Here is a 20,734-nt window from a genome sequence, read left to right as displayed (position 1 = left end):
AAAGAGATCCACGAAATACAGATGTAACTCTGTGAGATGAATTAACAGAACACTAAGCAATTTCTCAGAAAGCTTCTTTCCAGATTTCATCTGAGGATATTTTCTTTTTCACCATAGCCCTCTATGGGCTTCCAAATATCACATTGCCAATTCCACAAGAACTGTCTTAGCAAAAGGCTTCTTGAGGGGAAAGCTGTAACTCTGTGAGATGATTTAACAGAACACAAAGAAGTTTCCCAGAAAGTTTCTTTCTCTTTGTTATCGGAGGATATTTCCTTTGGCCCTATAGTTTTCAAAGGGATCCGAAATATCTGTTCTCAGATTCCTCAGAAATAAGGCTAGCAAAGAGATCCACGAAATACAGATGTAACTCTGTGAAATGAATTAACAGAAGACTAAGTAGTTTCTCAGAATGCTTCTTTCCAGATTTCCTCTGAGGATATTTCCTTTTTCACCATAGCCCTCTATGGGCTTCCAAATATCACTCTGCCAATTCCACAAGAACTGTCTTAGTGAAAGGCTTCTTGAGGGGAAAGCTGTAACTCTGTGAGATGATTTAACAGAACACAAAGAAGTTTCCCAGAAAGTTTCTTTCTCTTTGTTATCGGAGGATATTTCCTTTGGCCCTATAGTCTTCAAAGGGATCCGAAATATCTGTTCTCAGATTCCACAGAAATAAGGCTAGCAAAGAGATCCACGAAATACAGATGTAATTCAGTGAGATGAATTAACAGAACACTAAGCAGTTTCTCAGAAAGCTTCTTTCCAGATTTCCTCTGAGGATATTTCCTTTCTCACCATAGCCCTCTATGGGCTTCCAAATATCACTTTGCCAATTCCACAAGAACTGTCTTAGCGAAAGGCTTCTTGTGGGGAAAGCTGTAACTCTGTGAGATGATTTCACAGAACACAACGAAGTTTCTCAGAAAGCTTCTTTCTCTTTGTTATCGGAGGATATTTCCTTTGGCCCTATAGTCTTCAAAGGGATCCGAAATATCTGTTCTCAGATTCAACAGAAATAAGGCTAGCAAAGAGATCCTCGAAATACAGATGTAACTCTGTGAGATGAATTAACAGAACACTAAGCAGTTTCTCAGAAAGCTTCTTTCCAGCTTTCATCTGAGGATATTTCCTTTTTCACCATAGCCCTCTATGGGCTTCCAAATATCACTTTGCCAATTCCACAAGAACTGTCTTAGCGAAAGGCTTCTTGAGGGGAAAGCTGTAACTCTGTGAGATGATTTCACAGAACACAACGAAGTTTCTCAGAAAGCTTCTTTCTCTTTGTTATCGGAGGATATTTCCTTTGTCCCTATAGTCTTCAAAGGGATACGAAATATCTGTTCTCAGATTCCACAGAAATAATGCTAGCAAAGAGATCCACGAAATACAGATGTAACTCTGTGAGATGAATTAACAGAACACTAAGCAATTTCTCAGAAAGCTTCTTTCCAGATTTCATCTGAGGATATTTCCTTTTTCACCATAGCCCTCTATGGGCTTCCAAATATCACTTTGCCAATTCCACAAGAACTGTCTTAGCAAAGGCTTCTTGAGGGGAAAGCTGTAACTCTGTGAGATGATTTAACAGAACACAAAGAAGTTTCCCAGAAAGTTTCTTTCTCTTTGTTATCGGAGGATATTTCCTTTGGCCCTATAGTTTTCAAAGGGATCCGAAATATCTGTTCTCAGATTCCTCAGAAATAAGGCTAGCAAAGAGATCCACGAAATACATATGTAACTTTGTGAAATGAATTAACAGAAGACTAAGCAGTTTCTCAGAATGCTTCTTTCCAGATTTCCTCTGAGGATATTTCCTTTTTCACCATAGCCCTCTATGGGCTTCCAAATATCACTTTGCCAATTCCACAAGAACTGTCTTAGCGAAAGGCTTCTTGAGGGGAAAGCTGTAACTCTGTGTGATGATTTCACAGAACACAACGAAGTTTCTCAGAAAGCTTCTTTCTCTTTGTTATCGGAGGATATTTCCTTTGGCCCTATAGTCTTCAAAGGGATCCGAAATATCTGTTCTCAGATTCCACAGAAATAATGCTAGCAAAGAGATCCACGAAATACAGATGTAACTCTGTGAAATGAATTAACAGAAGACTAAGCAGTTTCTCAGAATGCTTCTTTCCAGATTTCCTCTGAGGATATTTCCTTTTTCACCATAGCCCTCTATGGGCTTCCAAATATCACTTTGCCAATTCCACAAGAACTGTCTTAGCGAAAGGCTTCTTGAGGGGAAAGCTGTAACTCTGCGAGATGATTTCACAGAACACAACGAAGTTTCTCAGAAAGCTTCTTTCTCTTTGTTATCGGAGGATATTTCCTTTGGCCCTATAGTCTTCAAAGGGATCCGAAATATCTGTTCTCAGATTCCACAGAAATAAGGCTAGCAAAGAGATCCTCGAAATACAGATGTAACTCTGTGAGATGAATTAACAGAACACTAAGCAGTTTCTCAGAAAGCTTCTTTCCAGATTTCATCTGAGGATATTTCCTTTTTCACCATAGCCCTCCATGGGCTTCCAAATATCACTTTGCCAATTCCACAAGAACTGTCTTAGCGAAAGGCTTCTTGAGGGGAAAGCTGTAACTCTGTGAGATGATTTCACAGAACACAACGAAGTTTCTCAGAAAGCTTCTTTCTCTTTGTTATCGGAGGATATTTCCTTTGGCCCTATAGTCTTCAAAGGGATCCGAAATATCTGTTCTCAGATTCCACAGAAATAAGGCTAGCAAAGAGATCCACGAAATACAGATGTAACTCTGTGAGATGAATTAACGGAACACTAAGCAGTTTCTCAGAAAGCTTCTTTCCAGATTTCATCTGGGGATATTTCCTTTTTCACCATAGCCCTCTATGGGCTTCCAAATATCACTTTGCCAATTCCACAAGAACTGTCTTAGCGAAAGGCTTCTTGAGGGGAAAGCTGTAACTCTGTGAGATGATTTCACAGAACACAACGAAGTTTCTCAGAAAGCTTCTTTCTCTTTGTTATCGGAGGATATTTCCTTTGGCCCTGTAGTCTTCAAAGGGATCCGAAATATCTGTTCTCAGATTCCACAGAAATAATGCTAGCAAAGAGATCCACGAAATACAGATGTAACTCTGTGAGATGAATTAACAGAACACTAAGCAGTTTCTCAGAAAGCTTCTTTCCAGATTTCATCTGAGGATATTTCCTTTTTCACCATAGCCCTCTATGGGCTTCCAAATATCACTTTGCCAATTCCACAAGAACTGTCTTAGCGAAAGGCTTCTTGAGGGGAAAGCTGTAACTCTGTGAGATGATTTCACAGAACACAACGAAGTTTCCCAGAAAGTTTCTTTCTCTTTGTTATCGGGGATATTTCCTTTGACCCTGTAGTCTTCAAAGGGATCCGAAATATCTGTTCTCATATTCCACAGAAATAAGGCTAGCAAAGAGATCCACAAAATACAGATGTAACTCTGTGAGATGAATTAACAGAACACTAAGCAGTTTCTCAGAAAGCTTCTTTCCAGATTTCATCTGAGGATATTTCCTTTTTCACCATAGCCCTCTATGGGTTTCCAAATATCACTTTGCCAATTCCACAAGAACTGTCTTAGCGAAAGGCTTCTGGAGGGGAAAGCTGTAACTCTGTGAGATGATTTCACAGAACACAACGAACTTTCTCCGAAAGCTTCTATCTCTTTGTTATCGGAGGATATTTCCTTTGGCCCTATAGTCTTCAACGGGATCCGAAATATCTGTTCTCAGATTCCACAGAAATAAGGCTAGCAAAGAGATCCACGAAATACAGATGTAACTCTGTGAAATGAATTAACAGAAGACTAAGCAGTTTCTCAGAATGCTTCTTTCCAGATTTCCTCTGAGGATATTTCCTTTTTCACCATAGCCCTCTATGGGCTTCCAAATATCACTCTGCCAATTCCACAAGAACTGTCTTAGCGAAAGGCTTCTTGAGGGAAAAGCTGTAACTCTGTGAGATGATTTCACAGAACACAACGAAGTTTCTCAGAAAGCTTCTCTCTCTTTGTTATCAGAGGATATTTCCTTTGGCCCTATAGTCTTCAAACGGATCCGAAATATCTGTTCTCAGATACCACAGAAATAAGGCTAGCAAAGAGATCCACGAAATACAGATGTAACTCTGTGAGATGAATTAACAGAACACTAAGCAGTTTCTCAGAAAGCTTCTTTCCAGATTTCCTCTGAGGATATTTCCTTTCTCACCATAGCCCTCTATGGGTTTCCAAATATCACTTTGCCAATTCCACAAGAACTGTCTTAGCGAAAGGCTTCTTGTGGGGAAAGCTGTAACTCTGTGAGATGATTTCACAGAACACAACGAAGTTTCTCAGAAAGCTTCTTTCTCTTTGTTATCGGAGGATATTTCCTTTGGCCCTATAGTCTTCAAAGGGATCCGAAATATCTGTTCTCAGATTCCACAGAAATAAGGCTAGCAAAGAGATCCTCGAAATACAGATGTACCTCTGTGAGATGAATTAACAGAACACTAAGCACTTTCTCAGAAAGCTTCTTTCCAGATTTCATCTGAGGATATTTCCTTTTTCACCATAGCCCTCTATGGGCTTCCAAATATCACTTTGCCAATTCCACAAGAACTGTCTTAGCGAAAGGCTTCTTGAGGGGAAAGCTGTAACTCTGTGAGATGATTTCACAGAACACAACGAAGTTTCTCAGAAAGCTTCTTTCTCTTTGTTATCGGAGGATATTTCCTTTGGCCCTATAGTCTTCAAAGGGATCCGAAATATCTGTTCTCAGGTTCCACAGAAATAATGCTAGCAAAGAGATCCACGAAATACAGATGTAACTCTGTGAAATGAATTAACAGACGACTAAGCAGTTTCTCAGAATGCTTCTTTCCAGATTTCCTCTGAGGATATTTCCTTTTTCACCATAGCCCTCTATGGGCTTCCAAATATCACTCTGCCAATTCCACAAGAACTGTATTAGCGAAAGGCTTCTTGAGGGGAAAGCTGTAACTCTGGGAGATGATTTCACAGAACACAAAGAAGTTTCCCAGAAAGTTTCATTCTCTTTGTTATCGGAGGATATTTCCTTTGGCCCTATAGTCTTCAAAGGGATCCGAAATATCTGTTCTCAGATTCCACAGAAATAAGGCTAGCAAAGAGATCCACGAAATACAGATGTAACTCTGTGAAATGAATTAACAGAAGACTAAGCAGTTTCTCAGAAAGCTTCTTTCCAGATTTCCTCTGAGGATATTTCCTTTTTCACCATAGCCCTCTATGGGCTTCCAAATATCACTCTGCCAATTCCACAAGAACTGTCTTAGCGAAAGGCTTCTTGAGGGGAAAGCTGTAACTCTGTGAGATTATTTCACAGAACACAACGAAGTTTCTCAGAAAGCTTCTTTCTCTTTGTTATCAGAGGATATTTCCTTTGGCCCTATAGTCTTCAAACGGATCCGAAATATCTGTTCTCAGATTCCACAGAAATAAAGCTAGCAAAGAGATCCACGAAATACAGATGTAACTCTGTGAGATGAATTAACAGAACACTAAGCAGTTTCTCAGAAAGCTTCTTTCCAGATTTCCTCTGAGGATATTTCCTTTCTCACCATAGCCCTCTATGGGCTTCCAAATATCACTTTGCCAATTCCACAAGAACTGTCTTAGCGAAAGGCTTCTTGAGGGGAAAGCTGTAACTCTGTGAGATGATTTCACAGAACACAACGAAGTTTCTCAGAAAGCTTCTTTCTCTTTGTTATCGGAGGATATTTCCTTTGGCCCTATAGTCTTCAAAGGGATCCGAAATATCTGTTCTCAGATTCCACAGAAATAAGGCTAGCAAAGAGATCCACGAAATACAGATGTAACTCTGTGAGATGAATTAACGGAACACTAAGCAGTTTCTCAGAAAGCTTCTTTCCAGATTTCATCTGGGGATATTTCCTTTTTCACCATAGCCCTCTATGGGCTTCCAAATATCACTTTGCCAATTCCACAAGAACTGTCTTAGCGAAAGGCTTCTTGAGGGGAAAGCTGTAACTCTGTGAGATGATTTCACAGAACACAACGAAGTTTCTCAGAAAGCTTCTTTCTCTTTGTTATCGGAGGATATTTCCTTTGGCCCTATAGTCTTCAAAGGGATCCGAAATATCTGTTCTCAGATTCCACAGAAATAATGCTAGCAAAGAGATCCACGAAATACAGATGTAACTCTGTGAGATGAATTAACAGAACACTAAGCAGTTTCTCAGAAAGCTTCTTTCCAGATTTCATCTGAGGATATTTCCTTTTTCACCATAGCCCTCTATGGGCTTCCAAATATCACTTTGCCAATTCCACAAGAACTGTCTTAGCGAAAGGCTTCTTGAGGGGAAAGCTGTAACTCTGTGAGATGATTTCACAGAACACAACGAAGTTTCCCAGAAAGTTTCTTTCTCTTTGTTATCGGGGATATTTCCTTTGACCCTGTAGTCTTCAAAGGGATCCGAAATATCTGTTCTCATATTCCACAGAAATAAGGCTAGCAAAGAGATCCACAAAATACAGATGTAACTCTGTGAGATGAATTAACAGAACACTAAGCAGTTTCTCAGAAAGCTTCTTTCCAGATTTCATCTGAGGATATTTCCTTTTTCACCATAGCCCTCTATGGGTTTCCAAATATCACTTTGCCAATTCCACAAGAACTGTCTTAGCGAAAGGCTTCTGGAGGGGAAAGCTGTAACTCTGTGAGATGATTTCACAGAACACAACGAACTTTCTCCGAAAGCTTCTATCTCTTTGTTATCGGAGGATATTTCCTTTGGCCCTATAGTCTTCAACGGGATCCGAAATATCTGTTCTCAGATTCCACAGAAATAAGGCTAGCAAAGAGATCCACGAAATACAGATGTAACTCTGTGAAATGAATTAACAGAAGACTAAGCAGTTTCTCAGAATGCTTCTTTCCAGATTTCCTCTGAGGATATTTCCTTTTTCACCATAGCCCTCTATGGGCTTCCAAATATCACTCTGCCAATTCCACAAGAACTGTCTTAGCGAAAGGCTTCTTGAGGGAAAAGCTGTAACTCTGTGAGATGATTTCACAGAACACAACGAAGTTTCTCAGAAAGCTTCTCTCTCTTTGTTATCAGAGGATATTTCCTTTGGCCCTATAGTCTTCAAACGGATCCGAAATATCTGTTCTCAGATACCACAGAAATAAGGCTAGCAAAGAGATCCACGAAATACAGATGTAACTCTGTGAGATGAATTAACAGAACACTAAGCAGTTTCTCAGAAAGCTTCTTTCCAGATTTCCTCTGAGGATATTTCCTTTCTCACCATAGCCCTCTATGGGTTTCCAAATATCACTTTGCCAATTCCACAAGAACTGTCTTAGCGAAAGGCTTCTTGTGGGGAAAGCTGTAACTCTGTGAGATGATTTCACAGAACACAACGAAGTTTCTCAGAAAGCTTCTTTCTCTTTGTTATCGGAGGATATTTCCTTTGGCCCTATAGTCTTCAAAGGGATCCGAAATATCTGTTCTCAGATTCCACAGAAATAAGGCTAGCAAAGAGATCCTCGAAATACAGATGTACCTCTGTGAGATGAATTAACAGAACACTAAGCACTTTCTCAGAAAGCTTCTTTCCAGATTTCATCTGAGGATATTTCCTTTTTCACCATAGCCCTCTATGGGCTTCCAAATATCACTTTGCCAATTCCACAAGAACTGTCTTAGCGAAAGGCTTCTTGAGGGGAAAGCTGTAACTCTGTGAGATGATTTCACAGAACACAACGAAGTTTCTCAGAAAGCTTCTTTCTCTTTGTTATCGGAGGATATTTCCTTTGGCCCTATAGTCTTCAAAGGGATCCGAAATATCTGTTCTCAGGTTCCACAGAAATAATGCTAGCAAAGAGATCCACGAAATACAGATGTAACTCTGTGAAATGAATTAACAGACGACTAAGCAGTTTCTCAGAATGCTTCTTTCCAGATTTCCTCTGAGGATATTTCCTTTTTCACCATAGCCCTCTATGGGCTTCCAAATATCACTCTGCCAATTCCACAAGAACTGTATTAGCGAAAGGCTTCTTGAGGGGAAAGCTGTAACTCTGGGAGATGATTTCACAGAACACAAAGAAGTTTCCCAGAAAGTTTCATTCTCTTTGTTATCGGAGGATATTTCCTTTGGCCCTATAGTCTTCAAAGGGATCCGAAATATCTGTTCTCAGATTCCACAGAAATAAGGCTAGCAAAGAGATCCACGAAATACAGATGTAACTCTGTGAAATGAATTAACAGAAGACTAAGCAGTTTCTCAGAAAGCTTCTTTCCAGATTTCCTCTGAGGATATTTCCTTTTTCACCATAGCCCTCTATGGGCTTCCAAATATCACTCTGCCAATTCCACAAGAACTGTCTTAGCGAAAGGCTTCTTGAGGGGAAAGCTGTAACTCTGTGAGATTATTTCACAGAACACAACGAAGTTTCTCAGAAAGCTTCTTTCTCTTTGTTATCAGAGGATATTTCCTTTGGCCCTATAGTCTTCAAACGGATCCGAAATATCTGTTCTCAGATTCCACAGAAATAAAGCTAGCAAAGAGATCCACGAAATACAGATGTAACTCTGTGAGATGAATTAACAGAACACTAAGCAGTTTCTCAGAAAGCTTCTTTCCAGATTTCCTCTGAGGATATTTCCTTTCTCACCATAGCCCTCTATGGGCTTCCAAATATCACTTTGCCAATTCCACAAGAACTGTCTTAGCGAAAGGCTTCTTGTAGGGAAAGCTGTAACTCTGTGAGATGATTTCACAGAACACAACGAAGTTTCTCAGAAAGCTTCTTTCTCTTTGTTATCGGAGGATATTTCCTTTGGCCCTATAGTCTTCAAAGGGATCCGAAATATCTGTTCTCAGATTCCACAGAAATAAGGCTAGCAAAGAGATCCACGAAATACAGATGTAACTCTGTGAGACGAATTAACAGAACACTAAGCAGTTTCACAGAAAGCTTCTTTCCAGATTTCATCTGGGGATATTTCCTTTTTCACCATAGCCCTCTATGGGCTTCCAAATATCACTTTGCCAATTCCACAAGAACTGTCTTAGCGAAAGGCTTCTTGAGGGGAAAGCTGTAACTCTGTGAGATGATTTCACAGAACACAACGAAGTTTCTCAGAAAGCTTCTTTCTCTTTGTTATCGGAGGATATTTCCTTTGTCCCTATAGTCTTCAAAGGGATCCGAAATATCTGTTCTCAGATTCCACAGAAATAATGCTAGCAAAGAGATCCACGAAATACAGATGTAACTCTGTGAGATGAATTAACAGAACACTAAGCAATTTCTCAGAAAGCTTCTTTCCAGATTTCATCTGAGGATATTTTCTTTTTCACCATAGCCCTCTATGGGCTTCCAAATATCACTTTGCCAATTCCACAAGAACTGTCTTAGCAAAAGGCTTCTTGAGGGGAAAGCTGTAACTCTGTGAGATGATTTAACAGAACACAAAGAAGTTTCCCAGAAAGTTTCTTTCTCTTTGTTATCGGAGGATATTTCCTTTGGCCCTATAGTTTTCAAAGGGATCCGAAATATCTGTTCTCAGATTCCTCAGAAATAAGGCTAGCAAAGAGATCCACGAAATACAGATGTAACTCTGTGAAATGAATTAACAGAAGACTAAGCAGTTTCTCAGAATGCTTCTTTCCAGATTTCCTCTGAGGATATTTCCTTTTTCACCATAGCCCTCTATGGGCTTCCAAATATCACTTTGCCAATTCCACAAGAACTGTCTTAGCGAAAGGCTTCTTGAGGGGAAAGCTGTAACTCTGTGAGATGATTTCGCAGAACACAACGAAGTTTCTCAGAAAGCTTCTTTCTCTTTGTTATCGGAGGATATTTCCTTTGGCCCTATAGTCTTCAAAGGGATCCGAAATATCTGTTCTCAGATTCCACAGAAATAAGGCTAGCAAAGAGATCCACGAAATACAGATGTAACTCTGTGAGATGAATTAACAGAACACTAGGCAGTTTCTCAGAAAGCTTCTTTCCAGATTTCATCTGAGGATATTTCCTTTTTCACCATAGCCCTCTATGGGCTTCCAAATATCACTTTGCCAATTCCACAAGAACTGTCTTAGCGAAAGGCTTCTTGAGGGGAAAGCTGTAACTCTGTGAGATGATTTCACAGAACACAACGAAGTTTCTCAGAAAGCTTCTTTCTCTTTGTTATCGGAGGATATTTCCTTTGGCCCTATAGTCTTCAAAGGGATCCGAAATATCTGTTCTCAGATTCCACAGAAATAAGGCTAGCAAAGAGATCCACGAAATACAGATGTAACTCTGTGAGATGAATTAACGGAACACTAAGCAGTTTCTCAGAAAGCTTCTTTCCAGATTTCATCTGGGGATATTTCCTTTTTCACCATAGCCCTCTATGGGCTTCCAAATATCACTTTGCCAATTCCACAAGAACTGTCTTAGCAAAGGCTTCTTGAGGGGAAAGCTGTAACTCTGTGAGATGATTTAACAGAACACAAAGAAGTTTCCCAGAAAGTTTCTTTCTCTTTGTTATCGGAGGATATTTCCTTTGGCCCTATAGTTTTCAAAGGGATCCGAAATATCTGTTCTCAGATTCCTCAGAAATAAGGCTAGCAAAGAGATCCACGAAATACATATGTAACTTTGTGAAATGAATTAACAGAAGACTAAGCAGTTTCTCAGAATGCTTCTTTCCAGATTTCCTCTGAGGATATTTCCTTTTTCACCATAGCCCTCTATGGGCTTCCAAATATCACTTTGCCAATTCCACAAGAACTGTCTTAGCGAAAGGCTTCTTGAGGGGAAAGCAGTAACTCTGCGAGATGATTTCACAGAACACAACGAAGTTTCTCAGAAAGCTTCTTTCTCTTTGTTATCGGAGGATATTTCCTTTGGCCCTATAGTCTTCAAAGGGATCCGAAATATCTGTTCTCAGATTCCACAGAAATAAGGCTAGCAAAGAGATCCTCGAAATACAGATGTAACTCTGTGAGATGAATTAACAGAACACTAAGCAGTTTCTCAGAAAGCTTCTTTCCAGATTTCATCTGAGGATATTTCCTTTTTCACCATAGCCCTCTATGGGCTTCCAAATATCACTTTGCCAATTCCACAAGAACTGTCTTAGCGAAAGGCTTCTTGAGGGGAAAGCTGTAACTCTGTGAGATGATTTCACAGAACACAACGAAGTTTCTCAGAAAGCTTCTTTCTCTTTGTTATCGGAGGATATTTCCTTTGGCCCTATAGTCTTCAAAGGGATCCGAAATATCTGTTCTCAGATTCCACAGAAATAAGGCTAGCAAAGAGATCCACGAAATACAGATGTAACTCTGTGAGATGAATTAACGGAACACTAAGCAGTTTCTCAGAAAGCTTCTTTCAAGATTTCATCTGGGGATATTTCCTTTTTCACCATAGCCCTCTATGGGCTTCCAAATATCACTTTGCCAATTCCACAAGAACTGTCTTAGCGAAAGGCTTCTTGAGGGGAAAGCTGTAACTCTGTGAGATGATTTCACAGAACACAACGAAGTTTCTCAGAAAGCTTCTTTCTCTTTGTTATCGGAGGATATTTCCTTTGGCCCTATAGTCTTCAAAGGGATCCGAAATATCTGTTCTCAGATTCCACAGAAATAATGCTAGCAAAGAGATCCACGAAATACAGATGTAACTCTGTGAGATGAATTAACAGAACACTAAGCAGTTTCTCAGAAAGCTTCTTTCCAGATTTCATCTGAGGATATTTCCTTTTTCACCATAGCCCTCTATGGGCTTCCAAATATCACTTTGCCAATTCCACAAGAACTGTCTTAGCGAAAGGCTTCTTGAGGGGAAAGCTGTAACTCTGTGAGATGATTTCACAGAACACAACGAAGTTTCCCAGAAAGTTTCTTTCTCTTTGTTATCGGGGATATTTCCTTTGACCCTGTAGTCTTCAAAGGGATCCGAAATATCTGTTCTCATATTCCACAGAAATAAGGCTAGCAAAGAGATCCACAAAATACAGATGTAACTCTGTGAGATGAATTAACAGAACACTAAGCAGTTTCTCAGAAAGCTTCTTTCCAGATTTCATCTGAGGATATTTCCTTTTTCACCATAGCCCTCTATGCGTTTCCAAATATCACTTTGCCAATTCCACAAGATCTGTCTTAGCGAAAGGCTTCTGGAGGGGAAAGCTGTAACTCTGTGAGATGATTTCACAGAACACAACGAAGTTTCTCCGAAAGCTTCTATCTCTTTGTTATCGGAGGATATTTCCTTTGGCCCTATAGTCTTCAAAGGGATCCGAAATATCTGTTCTCAGATTCCACAGAAATAAGGCTAGCAAAGAGATCCACGAAATACAGATGTAATTCAGTGAGATGAATTAACAGAACACTAAGCAGTTTCTCAGAAATCTTCTTTCCAGATTTCCTGGGAGGATATTTCCTTTCTCACCATAGCCCTCTATGGGCTTCCAAATATAACTTTGCCAATTCCACAAGAACTGTCTTAGCGAAAGGCTTCTTGAGGGGAAAGCTGTAACTCTGTGAGATGATTTCACAGAACACAACGAAGTTTCTCAGAAAGCATCTTTCTCTTTGTTATCGGAGGATATTTCCTTTGTCCCTATAGTCTTCAAAGGGATCCGAAATATCTGTTCTCAGATTCCACAGAAATAAGGCTAGCAAAGAGATCCACGAAATACAGATGTAACTCTGTGAGATGAATTAACAGAAGACTAAGCAGTTTCTCAGAATGCTTCTTTCCAGATTTCCTCTGAGGATATTTCCTTTTTCACCATAGCCCTCTATGGGCTTCCAAATATCACTCTGCCAATTCCACAAGAACTGTCTTAGCGAAAGGATTCTTGAGGGGAAAGCTGTAACTCTGTGAGATGATTTCACAGAACACAACGAAGTTTCTCAGAAAGCTTCTTTCTCTTTGTTATCAGAGGATATTTCCTTTGGCCCTATAGTCTTCAAACGGATCCGAAATATCTGTTCTCAGATTCCACAGAAATAAGGCTAGCAAAGAGATCCACGAAATACAGATGTAACTCTGTGAGATGAATTAACAGAACACTAAGCAGTTTCTCAGAAAGCTTCTTTCCAGATTTACTCTGAGGATATTTCCTTTCTCACCATAGCCCTCTTTGGGCTTCCAAATATCACTTTGCCAATTCCCCAAGAACTGTCTTAGGGAAAGGCTTCTTGTGGGGAAAGCTGTAACTCTGTGAGATGATTTCACAGAACACAACGAAGTTTCTCAGAAAGCTTCTTTCTCTTTGTTATCGGAGGATATTTCCTTTGGCCCTATAGTCTTCAAAGGGATCCGAAATATCTGTTCTCAGATTCCACAGAAATAAGGCTAGCAAAGAGATCCTCGAAATACAGATGTAACTCTGTGAGATGAATTAACAGAACACTAAGCAGTTTCTCAGAAAGCTTATTTCCAGATTTCATCTGGGGATATTTCCTTTTTCACCATAGCCCTCTATGGGCTTCCAAATATCACTTTGCCAATTCCACAAGAACTGTCTTAGCGAAAGGCTTCTTGAGGGGAAAGCTGTAACTCTGTGAGATGATTTCACAGAACACAACGAAGTTTCTCAGAAAGCTTCTTTCTCTTTGTTATCGGAGGATATTTCCTTTGGCCCTATAGTCTTCAAACGGATCCGAAATATCTGTTCTCAGATTCCACAGAAATAAGGCTAGCAAAGAGATCCACGAAATACAGATGTAACTCTGTGAGATGAATTAACAGAACACTAAGCAGTTTCTCAAAAAGCTTCTTTCCAGATTTCCTCTGAGGATATTTCCTTTCACACCATAGCCCTCTATAGGCTTCCAAATATCACTTTGCCAATTCCACAAGAACTGTCTTAGCGAAAGGCTTCTTGTGGGGAAAGCTGTAACTCTGTGAGATGATTTCACAGAACACAAAGAAGTTTCCCAGAAAGTTTCGTTCTCTTTGTTATCGGAGGATATTTCCTTTGGCCCTATAGTCTTCAAAGGGATCCGAAATATCTGTTCTCAGATTCCACAGAAATAAGGCTAGCAAAGAGATCCACGAAATACAGATGTAACTCTGTGAAATGAATTAACAGAAGACTAAGAAGTTTCTCAGAATGCTTCTTTCCAGATTTCCTCTGAGGATATTTCCTTTTTCACCATAGCACTCTGTGGGCTTCCAAATATCACTCTGCCAATTCCACAAGAACTGTCTTAGCGAAAGGCTTCTTGTGGGGAAAGCTGTAACTCTGTGAGATGATTTCACAGAACACAACGAAGTTTCTCAGAAAGCTTCTTTCTCTTTGTTATCAGAGGATATTTCCTTTGGCCCTATAGTCTTCAAACGGATCCGAAATATCTGTTCTCAGATTCCACAGAAATAAGGCTAGCAAAGAGATCCACGAAATACAGATGTAACTCTGTGAGATGAATTAACAGAACACTAAGCAGTTTCTCAGAAAGCTTCTTTCCAGATTTCCTCTGAGGATATTTCCTTTCTCACCATAGCCCTCTATGGGCTTCCAAATATCACTTTGCCAATTCCACAAGAACTGTCTTAGCGAAAGGCTTCTTGAGGGGAAAGCTGTAACTCTGTGAGATGATTTCACAGAACACAACGAAGTTTCTCAGAAAGCTTCTTTCTCTTTGTTATCGGAGGATATTTCCTTTGGCCCTATAGTCTTCAAAGGGATCCGAAATATCTGCTCTCAGATTCCACAGAAATAAGGCTAGCAAAGAGATCCACGAAATACAGATGTAACTCTGTGAAATGAATTAACAGAAGACTAAGCAGTTTCTCAGAATGCTTCTTTCCAGATTTCCTCTGAGGAAATTTCCTTTTTCACCATAGCCCTCTATGGGCTTCCAAATATCACTTTGCCAATTCCACAAGAACTGTCTTAGCGAAAGGCTTCTTGAGGGGAAAGCTGTAACTCTGCGAGATGATTTCACAGAACACAACGAAGTTTCTCAGAAAGCTTCTTTCTCTTTGCTATCAGAGGATATTTCCTTTGACCCTGTAGTCTTCAAAGGGATCCAAAATATCTGTTCTCAGATTCCACAGAAATAAGGCTAGCAAAGAGATCCACAAAATACAGATGTAACTCTGTGAGATGAATTAACAGAACACTAAGCAGTTTCCCAGAAAGCTTCTTTCCAGATTTCATCTGAGGATATTTCCTTTTTCACCATAGCCCTCTATGGGTTTCCAAATATCACTTTGCCAATTCCACAAGAACTGTCTTAGCGAAAGGCTTCTTGAGGGGAAAGCTGTAACTCTGTGAGATGATTTCACAGAACACAACGTAGTTTCTCAGAAAGCTTCTTTCTCTTTTTTATCGGAGGATATTTCCTTTGGCCCTATAGTCTTCAAAGGGATCCGAAATATCTGTTCTCAGATTTCACAGAAATAAGGCTAGCAAGAGATCCACGAAATAAAGAAGTAACTCTGTGAGATGAATTAACAGAACACTAAGCAGTTTCTCAGAAAGCTTCTGTCCAGATTTCATCTGAGGATATTTCCTTTTACACCATAACACTCTATGGGCTTCCAAATATCACTTTGCCAATTCTACAAGAACTCTCTTAGCGAAAGGCTTCTTGATGGGAAATCTGTAACACTGTGAGATGATTTCACAAAACACAACGAAGTTTCTCAGAAAGCTTCTTTCTCTTTGTTATCGGAGGATATTTCCTTTGGCCCTATAGTCTTCAAAGGGATCCGAAATATCTGTTCTCAGATTCCACAGAAATAAGGCTAGCAAAGAGATCCACGAAATAAAGATGTAATTCTGTGAGATGAATTAACAGAACACTAAGCAGTTTCTCAGAATGCTTCTTTCCAGATTTCCTCTGAGGATATTTCCTCTTTCACAATAGCCCTCTATGGGCTTCCAAATATCACTTTGCCAATTCCACAAGAACTGTCTTAGCGAAAGGCTTCTTGTGGGGAAAGCTGTAACTCTGTGATATGATTTCACAGAACACAACGAAGTTTCTCAGAAAGCTTCTTTCTCTTTGTGATCGGAGGATATTTCCTTTGGCCCTATAGTCTTCAAACGGATCCGAAATATCTGTTCTCAGATTCCACAGAAATAAGGCTAGCAAAGAGATCCACGAAATACAGGTGTAACTCTGTGAGATGAATTAACAGAACACTAAGCAGTTTCTCAGAAAGCTTCTTTCCAGATTTCATCTGAGGATATTTCCTTTTTCAACATAGCCCTCTATGGGCTTCCAAATATCACTTTGCCAATTCCGCAAGAACTGTCTTAGCGAAAGGCTTCTTGAGGGGAAAGGTGTAACTCTGTGAGATGATATCACAGAACACAACGAAGTTTCTCAGAAAGCTTCTTTCTCTTTTTTATCAGAGGATATTTCCTTTGGCCCTATAGTCTTCAAAGTGATCCGAAATATCTGTTCTCAGATTCCACAGAAATAAGGCTAGCGAAGAGATCCACGAAATACAGATGTAATTCAGTGAGATGAATTAACAGAACACTAAGCAGTTTCTCAGAAAGCTTCTTTCCAGATTTCCTCTGAGGATATTTCCTTTCTCACCATAGCCCTCTATGGGCTTCCAAATATAACTTTGCCAATTCCACAAGTACTGTCTTAGCGAAAGGCTTCTTGAGGGGAAAGCTGTAACTCTGTGAGATGATTTCACAGAACACAACGAAGTTTCTCAGAAAGCTTCTTTCTCTTTGTTATCGGAGGATATTTCCTTTGTCCCTATAGTCTTCAAAGGGATCCGAAATATCTGTTCTCAGATTCCACAGAAATAAGGCTAGCAAAGAGATCCACGAAATACAGATGTAACTCTGTGAGATGAATTAGCAGAACACTAAGCAGTTTCTCAGAAAGCTTCTTTCCAGATTTCATCTGGGGATATTTCCTTTTTCACCATAGCCCTCTATGGGCTTCCAAATATCACTTTGCCAATTCCACAAGAACTGTCTTAGCGAAAGGCATCTTGAAGGGAAATCTGTAATTCTGTGAGATGATTTCACAGAACACAACGAAGTTTCTCAGAAAGCTTCTTTCTCTTTGGTATCGGAGGATATTTCCTTTGTCCCTATAGTCTTCAAAGGGATCCGAAATATCTGTTCTCAGATTCAACAGAAATAAGGCTAGCAAAGAGACCCACTTAATAAAGATGTAACTCTGTGAGGTGAATTAACAGAACACTAAGCAGTTTCTCAGAAAGCTTCTTTCCAGATTTCATCTGAGGATATTTCCTTTTTCACCATAGCCCTCTATGGGCTTCCAAATATCACTTTGCCAATTCCACAAGAACTGTCTTAGCTAAAGGCTTCTGGAGGGGAAAGCTGTAACTCTGTGAGATGATTTCACAGAACACAACGAAGTTTCTCCGAAAGCTTCTATCTCTTCGTTATCGGAGGATATTTCCTTTGGCCCTATAGTCTTCAAAGGGATCCGAAATATCTGTTCTCAGATTCCACAGAAATAAGGCTAGCAAAGAGATCCACAAAATACAGATGTAACTCTGTGAGATGAATTAACAGAACACTAAGCAGTTTCCCAGAAAGCTTCTTTCCAGATTTCATCTGAGGATATTTCCTTTTTCACCATAGCCCTCTATGGGTTTCCAAATATCACTTTGCCAATTCCACAAGAACTGTCTTAGCGAAAGGCTTCTTGAGGGGAAAGCTGTAACTCTGTGAGATGATTTCACAGAACACAACGAAGTTTCTCAGAAAGCTTCTTTCTCTTTGTTATCGGAGGATATTTCCTTTGGCCCTATAGTCTTCAAAGGGATCCGAAATATCTGTTCTCAGATTCCACAGAAATAAGGCTAGCAAAGAGATCCACAAAATACAGATGTAACTCTGTGAGATGAATTAACAGAACACTAAGCAATTTCTCAGAAAGCTTCCTCCCAGATTTCATCTGAGGATATTTCCTTTTTCACCATAGCCCTCTATGGGCTTCCAAATATCACTTTGCCAATTCCACAAGAACTGTCTTAGCGAAAGGCTTCTTGAGGGGAAAGTTGTAACTCTGTGAGATGATTTAACAGAACACAAAGAAGTTTCCCAGAAAGTTTCTTTCTCTTTGTTATCGGAGGATATTTCCTTTGGCCCTGTAGTTTTCAAAGGGATCCGAAATATCTGTTCTCAGATTCCTCAGAAATAAGGCTAGCAAAGAGATCCACGAAATACAGATGTAACTCTGTGAAATGAATTAACAGAAGACTAAGCAGTTTCTCAGAATGCTTCTTTCCAGATTTCCTCTGAGGATATCTCCTTTTTAACCATAGCCCTCTATGGGCTTCCAAATATCACTTTGCCAATTCCACAAGAACTGTCTTAGCGAAAGGCTTCTTGAGGGGAAAGCTGTAACTCTGTGAGATGATTTCACAGAACACAACGAAGTTTCTCAGAAAGCTTCTTTCTCTTTGTTATCGGAGGATATTTCCTTTGGCCCTATAGTCTTCAAAGGGATCCGAAATATCTGTTCTCAGATTCCACAGAAATAAGGCTAGCAAAGAGATCCACGAAATACAGATGTAACTCTGTGAGATGAATTAACAGAACACTGAGCAGTTTCTCAGAAAGCTTCTTTCCAGATTTCCTCTGAGGATATTTCCTTTCTCACCATAGCCCTGTATGGGCTTCCAAATATCACTTTGCCAATTCCACAAGAACTGTCTTAGCGAAAGGCTTCTTGTGGGGAAAGCTGTAACTCTGTGAGATGATTTCACAGAACACAAAGAAGTTTCCCAGAAAGTTTCGTTCTCTTTGTTATCGGAGGATATTTCCTTTGGCCCTATAGTCTTCAAAGGGATCCGAAATATCTGTTCTCAGATTCCACAGAAATAAGGCTAGCAAAGAGATCCACGAAATACAGATGTAACTCTGTGAAATGAATTAACAGAAGACTAAGAAGTTTCTCAGAATGCTTCTTTCCAGATTTCCTCTGAGGATATTTCCTTTTTCACCATAGCCCTCTATGGGCTTCCAAATATCACTCTGCCAATTCCACAAGAACTGTCTTAGCGAAAGGCTTCTTGAGGGGAAAGCTGTAACACTGTGAGATGATTTCACAGAACACAACGAAGTTTCTCAGAAAGCTTCTTTCTCTTTGTTATCAGAGGATATTTCCTTTGGCCCTATAGTCTTCAAACGGATCCGAAATATCTGCTCTCAGATTCCACAGAAATAAGGCTAGCAAAGAGATCCACGAAATACAGATGTAACTCTGTGAGATGAATTAACAGAACACTAAGCAGTTTCTCAGAAAGCTTCTTTCCAGATTTCCTCTGAGGATATTTCCTTTCTCACCATAGCCCTCTATGGGCTTCCAAATATCACTTTGCCAATTCCACAAGAACTGTCTTAGCGAAAGACTTCTTGTGGGGAAAGCTGTAACTCTGTGAGATGATTTCACAGAACACAACGAAGTTTCTCAGAAAGCTTCTTTCTCTTTGGTATCGGAGGATATTTCCTTTGGCCCTATAGTCTTCAAAGGGATCCGAAATATCTGTTCTCAGATACCACAGAAATAAGGCTAGCAAAGAGATCCACGAAATAAAGATGTAATTCTGTGAGATGTATTAACAGAACACTAAGCAGTTTCTCAGAATGCTTCTTTCCAGATTTCCTCTGAGGATATTTCCTTTTTCACAATAGCCCTCTATGGGCTTCCAAATATCACTTTGCCAATTCCACAAGAACTGTCTTAGCGAAAGGCTTCTTGTGGGGAAAGCTGTAACTCTGTGAGATGATTTCACAGAACACAACGAAGTTTCTCAGAAAGCTTCTTTCTCTTTGTGATCGGAGGATATTTCCTTTGGCCCTATAGTCTTCAAACGGATCCGAAATATCTGTTCTCAGATTCCACAGAAATAAGGCTAGCAAAGAGATCCACGAAATACAGATGTAACTCTGTGAGATGAATTAACAGAACACTAAGCAGTTTCTCAGAAAGCTTCTTTCCAGATTTCATCTGAGGATATTTCCTTTTTCAACATAGCCCTCTATGGGCTTCCAAATATCACTTTGCCAATTCCACAAGAACTGTCTTAGCTAAAGGCTTCTGGAGGGGAAAGCTGTAACTCTGTGAGTTGATTTCACAGAACACAACGAAGTTTCTCCGAAAGCTTCTATCTCTTCGTTATCGGAGGATATTTCCTTTGGCCCTATAGTCTTCAAAGGGATCCGAAATATCTGTTCTCAGATTCCACAGAAATAAGGCTAGCAAAGAGATCCACGAAATACAGATGTAACTCTGTGAGATGAATTAACAGAACACTAAGCAGTTTCCCAGAAAGCTTCTTTCCAGATTTCCTCTGAGGATATTTCCTTTTTCACCATAGCCCTCTATGGGTTTCCAAATATCACTTTGCCAATTCCACAAGAACTGTCTTAGCGAAAGGCTTCTTGAGGGGAAAGCTGTAACTCTGTGAGATGATTTCACAGAACACAACGAAGTTTCTCAGAAAGCTTCTTTCTCTTTGTTATCGGAGGATATTTCCTTTGGCCCTATAGTCTTCAAAGGGATCCGAAATATCTGTTCTCAGATTCCACAGAAATAAGGCTAGCAAAGAGATCCACGAAATACAGATGTAACTCTGTGAGATGAATTAACAGAACACTAAGCAATTTCTCAGAAAGCTTCCTTCCAGATTTCATCTGAGGATATTTCCTTTTTCACCATAGCCCTCTATGGGCTTCCAAATATCACTTTGCCAATTCCACAAGA

This window comes from Macaca nemestrina, chromosome 14 (assembly GCF_043159975.1).
Source record: "Macaca nemestrina isolate mMacNem1 chromosome 14, mMacNem.hap1, whole genome shotgun sequence".
Lineage (NCBI taxonomy): Eukaryota > Metazoa > Chordata > Mammalia > Primates > Cercopithecidae > Macaca > Macaca nemestrina.
The sequence above is the reverse complement of the archived record's forward strand: the minus strand, read 5'-3'. Positions refer to the sequence as shown.